Source organism: Melanotaenia boesemani, chromosome 17, assembly GCF_017639745.1.
Source record: "Melanotaenia boesemani isolate fMelBoe1 chromosome 17, fMelBoe1.pri, whole genome shotgun sequence".
Taxonomy (NCBI): domain Eukaryota; kingdom Metazoa; phylum Chordata; class Actinopteri; order Atheriniformes; family Melanotaeniidae; genus Melanotaenia; species Melanotaenia boesemani.
In genome coordinates, this window is record NC_055698.1 from 323,494 (window position 1) to 338,648 (window position 15,155).

A 15,155-nucleotide genomic window follows, 5' to 3' on the forward strand; every position below is an offset into this window, starting at 1 on the left:
TGATGAGAAACGGTTTGATTTGAAAGGATTAATGTCAAATAACATTTTACATTTGAAAATATTTCTTTGGGTACAAATTTATATAAATCAGGCACTGATGGTACAGTGTTGTGCTCCAACCAAAACAGCTTTAGTCAGGTAAAAAAAGTTTGAGAAACTCTGGTCAACATAAAACCCATGGAAACAGAACAGTTGTTGTGCAAGCAAACATCTGTATTACATCTTATTTCACCCCATGCAATACGCATTTACACATGAAACAAAGTTAGTCAGCAGTGTGGGGATGCTTGTTTTGTTTAGACCAACCATGCCTTTTAAAAAAAAACCAAACATAAATACAAACCACTCAGTCTGGAACTCAGTCTGTAGTTGAAGTAGCCACTGAGCTTTCTTATGTGCAGCCCATCACAAAGTCTTTGTACTTTTCTGGTAGCCGAACAACACGACCACGTCTGGTTTGAGCTGGCCGTGATAAAGAGGGAAGTTCATCATCACTTACAGTCGTCTCTGTGTCAGAGCAGACAGTGTGTTCATATTCTGCTGAATCGGGCTCTAAGTTCACCTGGAAGATGTTCGGTGCTTTCCTAAGATGGCATTTGTTGCATCTGTAGAGCAACCGTCACTGTCATGAGAACATGGTTCACTCCTCTGTGAGGTGGCCACAGCTGGGTGTCAACCTTGCTCCATCTGCATGTGTGCAGATCAGGAAGCTCCTTTGCTCCTCTGTTGTAGTACTGCTGCTGCCTATGTTGAGGTTTTTGGAGAGTGGAATGCATGCTTGGAACTGCTGGCTGCAGAAGTGAGCTGGAGCTTGATAGGGTACTTATGAGGACCTTCCCCATAAGCAGTTGAACAAGAAAATAGTCCATGCCAGTTATAAGTGCAGTACCAGTGCATTCTTTGAGGCGGAGGCCAGCTTTTTCTGTGTGTCCAGCAACATTTGCAGGGTTTCAAAATGTCAGTTTGTGTTGAGTCCTGTTCTTGTATTGCAGCAACCAGAAGGTCTTTACATGGTGTGTAGGTGACATTCAGGCCGTATCCCCTGTAGCTAGAACAGCATTCTCTGCAGTCTGGACGAGGCTGCTCCAAGTGGTTTCTGCAGAATGGATTCTAAATGTTTGTGGTCAGAGAACATATTAACCTTTACTTCATATACATACCGTTGGAACTTTTTAACAGAGAAAACTATTGCTAGAAGTTCTTTCTCTATTTGTCCATAGTTCTTCTCTCCTCTGTATCTGTTAATGGTCTTGATGCAAAGACTATGGGTTAGCCATACTGCATGAGACATGTGGTGCCATTGACATACACTATCCTTCCACAATTGCAGTCTCAGTGGTGCTGTTAAAAAGGCTTCACCGGGAATGTACTGTGACAGGTACTTGATCATACCCACCATCCTTTGCAGACCTGCGCGGTCCATGGGAGATGGCATTTCAGCAATGGCCTTCACTTTTGCTCTATTAACCTTAATGCCATCTGATGTGACAGTGTGGCCCATGTAGTTTGCCTCTTTGCCTCTTTTGGTCTGGCCATCACTCTCTGTAGTATCTTGTCATGTTCTTTTGTTGTGACTGCAATGATCATATCATCTGCAATGATATGAACACCAGGAATGTCACCAAAAGCTTCACGGTTGTGCTGTTGAAAGACTTCGCTGCTTAAATTGATTCCTCCCCCATGGTGTGTTGAAGATGCACAGCAGCGGTTACTCCTTCTCTAACTTTATTTGCTAGTAGCCATATTTTTCATCCACTGCTGAGTATATCTTTCTACCAGCAAGTCTGCCCAGCTCTTCATCTGCTGTTGGTTTGGATTAATGTTGTCTCAGTTTTGCCTTGTTCAAATCACGAGGGTCCAAGCAAACCCAAAGCCTCTTTTTATCTTTCTTTTCAGTCACCACAAGGCTGTTCACTTACGTGGTTGGCCCTGTAACATTTGCTCCTACATCCGCTACTAAAAAGTCATTAAGCATGGCTTTGAGCTTGTGCATCACTGCCCATGGTATTTTCCTGTAGCCATGTATAGCTGGCATAGCTCTGGGGTCAATGTAGATGTAAAGCTCTTTAGAAAATTCTCCTAGACCTTCAAAGACACTAGCATGTTGAGCCATCAACTCCTCTTTGTAGTAAACACAATGCCTCACAAGCATCTTTACTTAGGATGGGAATAGGTGAGGTTTGGATACATAAAACAGAAAGTTTGCCTGAGCTCTGTGAATGGAGCATTTGACAGTATTTGTCCCTTCAGGTTTTAGTTCCACTCTTCCATATGCCACCAGTTCTGTTTTTGTAGGCTGCACTTGTAGGTAGGTGTTCCTTTCTTGACTGGACTTGAATATGTCCAGTGGCAGGACATTGGCCTCAGCTCCTGTATCCAACTTAAACTTCACATCCATGTCATCAGTACTTATTTCGGCATACCAGGAGTTGTCCTTTTTGACATTCTGTTGATCAGTGTTAACAGCTCCAATAAACAACGTGTCTATATCTGGACATAAATCATGCACCGTCTTTTTCTGCTGTGTACTACCTGACACACATATCTTGGCATAGTCATTTGGCTTCCCACACTTGCGGAAAGAAACACCATACGCTGGGCATTGTTTTGGTTGATGTGATTTTCACATTTTCAGCAAGGATTGCCTGATGCAACAGTGTGTGTTTTCTGAGCTTGTTTTTCTGTCCTCCATGCCATGGCTGACTGTCTTCTTGCATATTTTTGTGCATTGCATTGCCCCTCTTGGGCAACTGTTCTCATTACTTGTATTTGTGCTTTAGCGGTCTCAGCAGCTCTACAGGTGTCAGACAATAGCTTTCTCTAATGTGAGATTTGGTTTTTTTCAGACATTAGTATGTCAGACTGAACACAATCTTATCTCTGATCATGTCCTTTTCTGAGGCGCCAAACTCAGTCTTTGCACTTTTGTCTGAGCTCAGTCACACATTTTTCAGTCGTGACATATTCTGCCATAGGATGTGCCCACAACTAGTATCTTTCAAAAACTGTATTTTTCTTGGGCGTTTCTTGAGTAAGTTCTGAAGGTTGCTAAAATTAGGGCACCTATCAGTTCATCATCGTGTATTGAGTGTGTTTTACACTTCCAGAGCCTCGTCTGCTAGTGCATCCAGCAGTGACTACTTTAATCTTTTCCTCCTTACCATCTACACCACTCACGGTGTGTAGATTTGGAAGTGCTGTTCCTTAACATCTCCAGTTCTCCAATATTGCCGGCCAACACCAGCGGCAATGGTAATCTGAACAGATCCATCTTTTGTGTACTCACCGCCTTCCCAGGAGTTGTTCAGTTTATTAGCTTCAGTTAGCCTTAGCTTGCTAGCAGAACTCTCATGTCAGGAAACCCAGGCAAAAAGAAGATCTGGACCAATGTCTGACACCATGTATAAAGGACTGTGTATAAAGTGTGTATACAGAGAAGGCAGGCTCAGCTCGATAGTACAAACAGATCATTTGTTTTTGACGAGTCATTATGACGAGGATTATAAACTACATTATTGTTCCTAAATTATTGATTTAGGTCTATTAGCTCTATTAGATCTATTAAATCTATTAGATTAGCTGTCAGCCTGACCTTTTCAAGCTTGTTACATACTCCACGAGAACATTGCTCTTGTTCTCAACACTGCAAGAACAATAAAGTTTTGGGCAATTCATACTCCACGAGAAGCTTCGTTTGCAACAGGGTGAGATTACTGCAGGGGTGATGTCTGTGTTTTTATATGCAATGAATAGCTGACTGGGTTATTTAATTTTAAAGAAGATGCTTTGTCCATGGCAGAGTGGGATTGTGCACACGGTGGTGTTGGTGTCGTTAAATCTCACTTGTGTTCTATACATTTACGTACTTTCTCACTATCTCTATTAGCTGTTCATTTAAACTATCTGTTCAGCCTGCATCAGGGGAAATGCGGAAGCCACAACTTTCCTTTTCATTTTTTATGCGTTAACCATGTCCACCTTAAATGTCTCAACAATGACACAATACTTCTCAAAGCCCCACAAGAAGGAAGTTCTGCTCAGCTTATGTTTCAAGAACTGTACCCATTCACGTCTGCAAAAGCAAAATGGTGTAGTTTTTTTTCCCCCTAACAGCGAGACTCCACGAGAAGCAAGAATCTTGCTCTCAAAGCTGCAAGAACAAGAACAAAGTTCTCGCTTCACATGGAGCATGTAACAGTCATTAGTCTTGCTGTTATCCTGGTCTGGAGCAGACTAGCTCACAGAATAAATTCCCATGGTAAGTGATGTGAAACCTAATCAAGGATAAGCAGAACAATCTATTATTCCAGTTTGGTGAAATATTCTTCTGGGGCCTGTTTCACAAAAGTAGAATTTTGTTTACATCTATCTTATGTTAGATTTGATTAGAAGCTTTATTGTTATTATACAGCGGAGTACAGCGAAACTTTGTTTAGCAGCTGTCTCCAGCAGCAGCCATATATCAAATGTGCATATCGACATATATATAAACAACCAGCCACATGTATATTAATAAATAAATACTCAAGCCACTGTACAAAAATAAAAGTAAATGTGTAAGCTGAAAGGAGTGTAAGCTTATTGAGAGTGTGAAGAGTAGTCAGGACAGCAGTCTTTATTATTGCACAGGCTGTTTTGGTGGGAGGTGGGGGGGTAGTGTTTCCTGTTTTAGTCTCTTTACAGCCATGGGTAAGTAGCACGTTTAAGTCTGTTTGAGTCTAACATGTGTGATGTTATCTTCACCAAATTAGTAAGATCCTGGTAAGTTATTTAATATTAAAGATGCAACTTTAACTGAGCTTCTACCTAAAGTTCATGAAACGCCTGCACTGCAACAAGAATACAGTGGTCCACTAGATGGCAGCACTGTAGCGTCTTATAACTGACAATGCTGAGTTAGTGTACACTTACACTTCTATCCACCCACCCATCCATCCATCCATCCATCTATCCACCCATCCACTCATCCATCCATCCATTCATCCACCCACCCATCCATCCATCCATCCATCCATCTATCTATCCACCCATCCATCTATCCACCCATCCACCCATCCACCCATCCATCCATCCATTCATCCACCCATCCATCCATCCATCCATCCATCTATCTATCCACCCATCCATCCATCCATCTATCCACCCATCCACCCATCCACCCATCCATCCATCCATTCATCCATCCACCCATCCATCCATCCATTCATCCATCCATCCATCCATCCATCCATCCATCCATCCATCCATCCATCCATCCATCCATCCATCCATCTACCCATCCATCTATCCACCCATCCACCCATCCATCCATCCATCCATCCATCCATCTACCCATCCATCTATCCACCCATCCACCCATCCACCCATCCATCCATCCATTCATCCACCCATCCATCCATCCATCCACTCATCCATCCATCCATCCACTCATCCACCCATCCATCCATCCATCCATCCATCCATCCATCCATCCATCCATCCATCCATCTACCCATCCATCTATCCACCCATCCACCCATCCACCCATCCACCCATCCATTCATCCACCCATCCATCCATCCATCCATCCATCCATCCATCCACCCATCCATCCATCCACCCATCCACCCATCCACCCATCCACCCATCCATCCACCCATCCACCCATCCATCCATCCATCCATCCATCCATCCATCCATCCATCCATCCACCCATCCATCCACCCATCCATCCACTCATCCATCCATCCATCCATCCATCCATCCATCCACCCATCCATCCACCCATCCATCCACTCATCCATCCATCCATCCATCCATCCATATATATAGGCTGCACAGACACAGACGTCTGAGCCGTTTTAGCCAAAAACCTGCGTCCAAATACGCCATCTGAGCTTGTTAAGAATGCGTCGTGAAAGTTTCTTTTGTATAGAAGTGCATCAATAAATTAGATGCACTCTGTTGTTTTACCTACACTAAGTGTTGTAGCCCTTTAATTTTTAAAAAACCTCACAGACTGTGGTGGCCAGTGTCCTTTTCTATGCTGTGGTGTGTTGGGGAGGCAGCATAAAGAAAAGGGACGCAGCACGGCTGGATAGAGTGATCCGAAGGGCAGGATCTGTGGTGGGCACAGAGCTGGACTCTTTGGTCTCAGTGGCAGAAAAAAGGACCTTGGACAAGATCCTGACCATCCTGGACTCCTCCTCTCACCCTCTGCATAGAACTCTGAGCAGGCAGAGGAGTGTGTTCAGCCCCAGACTACTGTCCCTGACCTGCTCCACCAACAGACTCAAAAACTCTTTCGTACCCCGGGCCATCCGGCTGTACAACATCTCGCTGAGGGCGCAGGGGTCACAACCACAACCATAGTCTGAATAGTTTTTATGGACATGTGCCTTTTTCTCATTTGGAAGCATATTTGCTTTCATCTCATTCTGTAAACACTGTTTCAGCAGTTTTTGCACATCCTGCACTTTTTCACTCATGCACCTTGTTTGACTACCACTGTCAACATATGTACATACTTGATCACCTGTACAGTATATATGTACATAGACCATAATAATGACTCTTGTTCGGTCCAACTCGGAGTGTGTTTTTGCGTCACAGCACATCTAGCTGAGTAGACATTACAATGAGTGTACAATAGTTTTTACCATTTTGTCTATCTTTATTTAATTTTAAATTAGTCTAGTTATGCTTAAGTACTAACCCCTAATGTCAAGTACTAACCTTTAATGTATGTATATGCTACTGGATGCTTGAATTTCCCTCGGGATCAATAAATTATCTATCTATCTATCTATCTATCTAGTTTTCATATAGACAATAAAATGGTCAAAGTTTGTTTCTGGGAGCCTTCATCGATCACCTGGAAAACTTCCTTGTCCTTAAAGTTCATTTCTATGCATTTGAATTTTATTAAGATAAATGAAGGTTATCATTTGGGTCAAATGTATATCCTTCCTCCGTTTACCTGCTGACCTTCCTCTGAAAGCAGCACATTTAGGATAAATCTGACCCCGTCTCTGCAGGTCATGGAGGAGACTTCAGGAGACTGGTGTTTGCAGCAGGAAAGAAACGCTGACAAGTCTGCCTACCTTTCCTCAAAGGTATACGGAGACCTCACCTGAGACGATGGCCTGAACAATAGAAATGAAATGAAAGAAAAATTGTGAATTTTCATAAATCCCAGCTACTATCTGGTGAGAGGTGATACATCCTGGACAGTTTGGCAGTATCATGAGAATGTCCTAAAGGATTTGTAACCCCAGTCTGTGGAGTGATTTGCATCACCCAGGTGACGGCGGCTGGTTCACACCTGTGTGAAAAAAGTTCCACGTCAATGTGTCAGCAAGTTGAACAGAATCAGATAACATAAACCTCCATTAAAGTGGAGGAACAATAAATCACATGATCCAAGTGGCAACACGAAAACAAAGCACAACACAAGCAGTGACTTGGTTTGTTCATGACTCTTATTTCCACCGTGGACTGAAGCCAGCTGAGGCTGCAGGAAGCTGCTGCTTTGTGGAAAAGACTCGGTGCACAGCTGATACCAGTCGAAGATGTGGCGGTCCACGCAGAAAGGTTCACTGCTGCATTGTCTGATGATGACAACATGGATGTGGGTCACTAAAGAGACAGGGGGAATAAAAATTTAACTTAAACATGATAAAACAGCAACTATATGCTGGAAAACTCAACAACTAAATAACAGCATATATATGAGTGAATAATAACTAAATAATAAACCTTTTCAAAGGAACTGTTGTCAGTAAACTTCTGGATCTTGAACAATGTTCCTGCTCTTTACAACAACCTAAACATGTAAATGCTGCCTTTACAATGTTACAGAAGATAAAGGTATAACTCATAAATACCTTTTACATGGTATAGCTCTGATACTTTCACTGGCCCACTTTTCAATATCAGCCTGAAAATCACTGAAATCCTCACATCCTGAAAAAAGGGGGAAAAAGAAAACAGAATTGATAGATGAGTAAATTATGCCAATATTATGCGACCAATGTTTTTTTTAATACAAGGTACGCATAAAAAATAAGCAAAAAATAAACTGGATACTGTAAATTAAACAAATATTGGCAATTTATGATTCACTCACAGGATCTCAGTGGAGTCGGACATCTTTTCTGCCTGGAGTTTGGTACTTTCCAAAAAGCTCTGTGTTGAGTAGGAATCCCAGTCTACAAGCAACCTCGTCCTCCTCAGTATAAAGGCATTCATTCCGTAACTGTCCTTTGAATCTTAAAATCTGGTTCAGCCACAGTAATTTTCCTTCTTCTCAAAGTGTTCATGCTCCAGAAGTCAGGTTGATGTGCACGTGTCAGCATTATGACGTTTCTGTAGGTCATTTTCAACGCCTGATCTTCTTCAGAAATCAGAAATCAGAAATACTTTATTAATCCCTTGCAGGGAAATTCATGTTTTCAGTACAACCCATCCAAGACTAGACAAAACAACATATAACACAAACAAGAACAGGCAGACTGACGGAGCAGCCGTTTCTACAGCGCTCCTTGTCTTAGATATAGGTGAAAGGTAACATTAGGGGAGTAAGATGTAGCTGGAGAGGATAAAAAAAAAGGCATCTCCACACTGGGCCTAAGGGCCCATTATTGAGATACAAAAAACACTCCTCAGTACATAAAGAACAAAACTCAGACAATCACAACATCAGAAACACGTGGCGGGGGGGGGGGGGTCTCCCATCACAGCAAGTCCGGACGCAGCTGACACGAGCGCAGTCCAGTTGACCCGCCGCCAGGGAGTGGAAGGAGCGGGGTAAGGAGCAGCCCCAGGCAGTGAATCACGGGGGGATGTATCTGTAATGGTGTACTTGAGTGTGGTGCATGTATGTGTGTGCGTAGAAGTGAGCATATGAACTTTGCCCCAGTTCTCCCTCACAGTCTCTGCCACCTGATGATAGTGGGGCATCCTTGAGGGCTGATCCAGGTTGAAGTCCATCGCCCGTGAAGAGGGTGAGGGGAGGGTGGGGGACTGAGCGTCCATCAACAAAACATTCCAGGGAGCTTTCAACCAGCCATTCAAGGCCAGCACAGGGAGCCAAATTTGATAACAGCATTTGTTTTGGTTCAGGCCAGAGCTGTTTCGTCTGCCTTGAGTCTCTACAGTGGTCCCACTGGCGACTCCAATCATCCGAATTTTGGGTCAATTTCCATCCAGCCGAGCTGACAACTTCTCCAAGTTGGTGACCACCTCACGTACAAGCCCAGAAATCGCAACCAGTTTGCCATCCAGAACTGGAATAGCCTCCAGTTTACGATTCAGCTCCTGTACCGCCACAGCCTGATTGTTCGTAGCTCGGCACACACCAGCACAGAAATCCGGCAGCTTGCCAGTGACTGCCGACAGTGTCCGAATTTTGCGATATGCCAGGAAACCGCCCGCTCCAAACAGCAGAAACCCAGTTATCATGAATCCGAATGTATAGATGTCTTCAGCGTCCTCAACAGAAAGGATCGACAGACACATGACTTTCCACACTCCCCAGGAATCCATCACATATCCAGCCGAAAACGTTCCGCCAGGGCAAGCAGGCTCCCCTACGCCTGTTTTCCGGTTCGAATAAATTTGGTCGATTGCATTTAGGGACCAGCTGATCAGATCCATATCTCAAGATTTAAGTTTTGGAAGGAAATGCAGAGAGAGGCTCAGAGAGATGACAGGACAGTAGCAGGGCAGAGTGGGAGAGGGAGGGAGAAGAAAAAGCGTCTGCCTCGGTTGAGAGCCGGAAGAGATGTGATCGCCACATGCATCATGTACAGGAGATTGTATTTATCATCTTTATTGCTTGATGTCCAGTAGTTGCAGATGCAGTCGTTATTAACAGAGAAGCAGCGTTGAAGCGCTACCTCTGTATTTTTAAACCAGTTAGCAGAAAATGGAAAAAATGCTGCTTTTAATGTGTGTCAGCTAATTTGTAGGCACTATAGTTGTTGAACCTGTATGACCTGGAACCTGAATGACCTGGAACCTGTATCACCTGCAACCTGTATGACCTGGAACCTGAATGACCTGGAACCTGTATCACCTGGAACCTGTATCACCTGCAACCTGTATGACCTGGAACCTGTATGACCTGGAACCTGTATCACCTGGAACCTGTATCACCTGCAACCTGTATGACCTGGAACCTGTATCACCTGGAACCTGTATGACCTGGAACCTGAATGACCTGGAACCTGTATGACCTGGAACCTGTATGACCTGGAACCTGAATGATCTGGAACCTGTATGAGCGGGAACCTGTATGACCTGGAACCTGTATCAACTGGAACCTGTATGACCTGGAACCTGTATGACCTGGAACCTGTATCACCTGCAACCTGTATGACCTGGAACCTGTATGACCTGGAACCTGTATCACCTGGAACCTGTATCACCTGCAACCTGTATGCCTGGAACCTGTATGACCTGGAACCTGTATGACCTGGAACCTGAATGATCTAGAACCTGTATGAGCGGGAACCTGTATGACCTGGAACCTGTATCACCTGCAACCTGTATGACCTGGAACCTGTATGACCCGGAACCTGTATGACCTGGAACCTGAATGATCTAGAACCTGTATGAGCGGGAACCTGTATGACCTGGAACCTGTATCAACTGGAACCTGTATGACCTGGAACCTGTATGACCTGGAACCTGTATGACCTGGAACCTGTATGACTTGGAACCTGAATGGCCTGGAAGCTGTATGACGTGGAACCTGTATGACTGGAAACCTGTATGACCTGGAACCTGTATGACCTTGAACCTGTATGTCCTGGAACCTGTATGACCGGGAACCTGTATGACCTGGAACCTGTATGACCTGGAACCTGAATGGCCTGAAACCTGTATGGTCTGGAACCTGAATGATCTTGAACCTGTATGACCTGGAACCTGTATGGCCTGGAACCTGTATGACCTGGAACCTGTATGAACTGGAACCTGTATGGCCTGGAACCTGTATGACGTGGAACCTGTATGGCCTGGAACATGTATGACCTGGAATCTACATAACCTGGAACCTGTATGGCCTGGAACCTGTATGACTGGAAACCTGTATGACCTGGAACCTGTATGACCTGGAACCTGTATGACGTGGAACCTGTATGACCTGGAACCTGTATGGCCTGGAACCTGTAATGACCTGGAACCTGTATGACCTGGAACCTGTATGACCGGGACCCTGTATGACCTGGAACCTGTATGGCCTGGAACCTGTATGGCCTGGAACCTGTATGACGTGGAACCTGTATGACGTGGAACCTGTATGGTCTGGAACCTACATAACCTGGAACCTGTATGACTGGGAACCTGTATGACTGGAAACCTGTATGACCTGGAACCTGTATCACCTGGAACCTGTATTGCCTGGAACCTGAATGACCTGGAACCTGTATCACCTGGAACCTGTATGACCGAGAACCTGTATGACCTGGAACCTGTATGATCTGGAACCTGTATGGGCTGGAACCTGTATGGCCTGGAACCTGTATGACCTGGAACCTACATAACCTGGAACCTGTATGGCCTGGAACCTGTATGACTGGAAACCTGTATGACCTGGAACCTGTATGACCTTGAACCTGTATGTCCTGGAACCTGTATGACCGGGAACCTGTATGGCCTGGAACCTGTATGACCTGGAACCTGTACGGCCTGGAAGCTGTATGACGTGGAACCTGTATGACGTGGAACCTGTATGGCCTGGAACCTGTATGACCTGGAACCTGTATCACCTGGAACCTGTATGACCGAGAACCTGTATGACCTGGAACCTGTATGACCTGGAACCTGTATGACCCTGAACCTGTATCACCTGGAACCTGTATGGCCTGGAACCTGTATGACTGGAAACCTGTATGACCTGGAACCTGTATGACCTGGAACCTGTATGACGTGGAACCTGTATGACCTGGAACCTGTATGGCCTGGAACCTGTATGACCTGGAACCTGTATGACCTGGAACCTGCATAATCTGGAACCTGTATGACCTGGAACCTGTATGACCTGGAATCCTGTATCACCTGGAACCTGTATGGTCTGGAACCTGTATGACCTGGAACTTGTATGACCTGGAACCTGTATGATCTAGAACCTGTATGACCTGGAACCTGTATGACCTGGAACCTGTATGGCCTGGAACCTGTATGGGCTGGAACCTGTATGGCCTGGAACCTGTATGACCTGGAACCTACATAACCTGGAACCTGTATGGCCTGGAACCTGTATGACTGGAAACCTGTATGACCTGGAACCTGTATGACCTTGAACCTGTATGTCCTGGAACCTGTATGACCGGGGAACCTGTATGACCTGGAACATGTATGACCTGGAACCTGTACGGCCTGGAAGCTGTATGACGTGGAACCTGTATGACGTGGAACCTGTATGGCCTGGAACCTGTATGACCTGGAACCTGTATCACCTGGAACCTGTATGACCGAGAACCTGTATGACCTGGAACCTGTATGACCCTGAACCTGTATCACCTGAACCTGTATGGCCTGGAACCTGTATGACTGGGAACCTGTATGACCTGGAACCTGTATGACCTGGAACCTGTATGACCTGGAACCTGTATGACCTGGAACCTGTATGACCTGGAACCTGTATGACCTGGAACCTGTATGACCTGGAACCTGTATTGCCTGGAACCTGAATGATCTGGAACCTGTATGACCTGGAACCTGTATGACCTGGAACCTGTATGACCTGGAACCTGTATGACCTGGAACCTGTATGACCTGGAACCTGCATGGCCTGGAACCTGTATGACGTGGAACCTGTATGACGTGGAACCTGTATGGTCTGGAACCTACATAACCTGGAACCTGTATGACTGGGAACCTGTATGACTGGAAACCTGTATGACCTGGAACCTGTATCACCTGGAACCTGAATGACCTGAAACCTGTATCACCTGGAACCTGTATTGCCTGGAACCTGAATGACCTGGAACCTTTATCACCTGGAACCTGTATGACTGGGAACCTGTATCACCTGGAACCTGTATGACCTGGAACCTGTATGGCCTGGAACCTGCATGACCTGGAACCTGTATGACCTGGTACCTGTATGAACTGGAACCTGCATAACCTGGAACCTGTATGACCTGGAACCTGTATGACCGAGAACCTGTATGGACTGGAACATGTATGACCTGGAACCTGTATGACCTTGAACCTGTATGGCCTGGAACCTGCATGGCTGGGAACCTGTATGACCTGAAACCTGTATGACCTGGAACTTGTATGACCTGGAACCTGTATCACCTGGAACCTGTATCCCCTGGAACCTGTATGGTCTGGAACCTGTATGACCTGGAACTTGTATGACCTGGAACCTCATTGACCTGGAACCTGTATGACCTGGAACCTGTATTGCCTGGAACCTGAATGATCTGGAACCTGTATGACCTGGAACCTGTATGACCGGGAACCTGTATGACCTGGAACCTGTATGACCTGGAACCTGTATGGCCTGGAACCTGCATGGCCTGGAACCTGTATGACGTGGAACCTGTATGACGTGGAACCTGTATGGTCTGGAACCTACATAACCTGGAACCTGTATGACTGGGAACCTGTATGACTGGAAACCTGTATGACCTGGAACCTGTATCACCTGGAACCTGAATGACCTGAAACCTGTATGACCTGGAACCTGTATTGCCTGGAACCTGAATGACCTGGAACCTGTATTATCTGGAACCTGTATGACCGGGAACCTGTATGACCTGGAACCTGTATGACCGGGAACCTGTATGGCCTGGAAGCTGTATGACGTGGAACCGTGTATGACGTGGAACCTGTATGGCCTGGAACCTGTATGATCTGGAACCTGTATCACCTGGAACCTGTATGACCGGGAACCTGTATGACCTGGAACCTGTATGACCTGGAACCTGTATGACCCTGAACCTGTATCACCTGGAACCTGAATGACCTGGAACTTGAATGACCTGGAACCTGAATGACCTGGAACCTGTATAACCTGGAACCTTTATGACCGGGAACCTGTATGACCTGAAACCTGTATGAACTTGAACCTGTATGATCTAGAACCTGTATGACCTGGAACTTGTATGACCTGGAACCTGTATGGCCTGGAACCTGTATGGGCTGGAACCTGTATGGCCTGGAACCTGTATGACCTGGAACCTGTATCAACTGGAACCTGTATGACCTGGAACCTGTATGACCTGGAACCTGTATCACCTGGAACCTGTATGACCCTGAACCTGTATCACCTGGAACCTGTATGGCCTGGAACTTGTATGACTGGAAACCTGTATGACCTGGAACCTGTATGACGTGGAACCTGTATGGTCTGGAACCTACATAACCTGGAACCTGTATGACTGGGAACCTGTATGACTGGAAACCTGTATGACCTGGAACCTGTATCACCTGGAACCTGAATGACCTGAAACCTGTATGACCTGGAACCTGTATTGTCTGGAACCTGAATGACCTGGAACCTTTATCTCCTGGAACCTGTATGACTGGGAACCCGTATGACCTGGAACCTGTATGACCTGGAACCTGTATGGCCTGGAAGCTGTATGACGTGGAACCTGTATGACGTGGAACCTGTATGGCCTGGACCCTGTATGATCTGGAACATGTATCACCTGGAACCTGTATGACCGGGAACCTGTATGACCTGGAACCTGTATGACCTGGAACCTGTATGACCCTGAACTGTATCACCTGGAACCTGAATGACCTGGAACTTGAATGACCTGGAACCTGTATAACCTGGAACCTGTATGACCGGGAACCTGTATGACCTGAAACCTGTATGAACTTGAACCTGTCTGATCTAGAACCTGTATGACCTGGAACTTGTGTGACCTGGAACCTGTATGGCCTGGAACCTGTATGGGCTGGAACCTGTATGGCCTGGAACCTGTATGACCTGGAACCTACATAACCTGGAACCTGTATGGCCTGGAACCTGTATGACTGGAAACCTGTATGACCTGGAACCTGTATGACCTTGAACCTGTATGACGTGGAACCTGTATGACCGGGAACCTGTATGACCTGGAACCTGTATGACCTGGAACCTGTACGGCCTGGAAGCTGTATGACGTGGAACCTGTATGACGTGGAACCTGTATGGCCTGGAACCT

The 15,155-nt window shown here is 45.7% G+C and overlaps 1 protein-coding gene across 1 annotated transcript in view; it reads right to left on the bottom strand.

The window, feature by feature from the left end:
- Positions 1-15,155, bottom strand: part of si:ch211-57n23.4 (immunoglobulin superfamily DCC subclass member 3) — a 55,933-nt gene that overhangs the window by 2,993 nt on the left and 37,785 nt on the right. The gene's annotated exons all lie outside the window — the stretch shown is intronic.